The sequence below is a fragment of the Octopus bimaculoides genome, chromosome 2 (genome assembly GCF_001194135.2).
Source record: "Octopus bimaculoides isolate UCB-OBI-ISO-001 chromosome 2, ASM119413v2, whole genome shotgun sequence".
NCBI classification, from domain to species: domain Eukaryota; kingdom Metazoa; phylum Mollusca; class Cephalopoda; order Octopoda; family Octopodidae; genus Octopus; species Octopus bimaculoides.
Window position 1 is genome coordinate 22,489,494 of NC_068982.1, and position 1,148 is coordinate 22,490,641.

Genomic DNA, 1,148 nt, shown 5'->3' on the forward strand with positions numbered 1-1,148 from the left:
TAAGCCTACCAAATCCACTCACAATGCTTTGGCTGGCCTGATGCTATATTTGAAGGCAGCCAAGGTGCTATGCAATGGGACTGAACTAAAATTTACATGGTTGTGAAGGAAATTTCTTAACCACACCTCTATGCCTATTATACATTCATCTATCTATCTATCTTTCTATCTATCTATCTATCTATCTATTTATCTATCAATCTATCTGTCTGTCTGTCTGTCTGTTTGTCTCTCTCTCTGTATATATATGTATGTATGTGTGTGTATGTGTATGTGTGTAGATAGCTAGATAGACAGAGAGAGAGACAGATAAAGAGATAGATAGATAAATATATATATTTACACATACATATAAATACATACATATACGTAATACACACTTAATACTCATACACACACACACACATGTTTACAACATATATAAAATCATTGTTCTAAAGCCTTAAATTTAATCATTAAATATATACAAGGAAAAAACATTACACAAACAAAATAACATGATATACATATACATAATTATGTGTTTATGACAAACTGTTTAAACAGAAATGAGCTTTTGCATCCACTAGAACATGTACACTGGGTGAGAAAAAATATATTTGATTATATTTCTGATAAGATCAATAACTTTGCAATTCTAGTGATTCTTGATTGATGACTTAAACTTAATAAATGTAAAATTAATAACAGGGGGAAAAAAGTAGAGAGTATTTGAAAAAAAAATGTAGTGAAATAAAATTGGAAGATATTTGTTTGATCAAATAAAGTTTGTCCATTATTTGAAAGCATGATGTATTTTCTTTCCCTATATCAGAGAATGCTCTTGAATATTTTAATTTTTCTCTGTCATTCTAAAATATCTCTTTTAAAGTATTCAATATAAATCATTTTACTTTAAAACAAATAATGTTTTTTTTTCTTTTTCGTTTTTTTTGTTTTATTTTTGTTTCATACGAAGATGTTTATGATAACCAAAATAATTCTGTTTTGTTATACACATGATTTGTATGTGTGTGTATACACACACACACACACACACATATATACCTACATACATATATATAATGTGTAAGTATATACATATGTATGTGTACATATATATGTGTATATATATATATATATATATATATATATATATATATATATAT

General features: G+C 26.4%; 1 protein-coding gene across 2 annotated transcripts in view; it reads left to right on the forward strand.

Annotated features, from left to right (window-relative positions):
• The window catches only part of LOC106868113 (nucleolysin TIAR), a 118,294-nt gene that overhangs the window by 21,249 nt on the left and 95,897 nt on the right, over positions 1–1,148 (forward strand). The gene's annotated exons all lie outside the window — the stretch shown is intronic.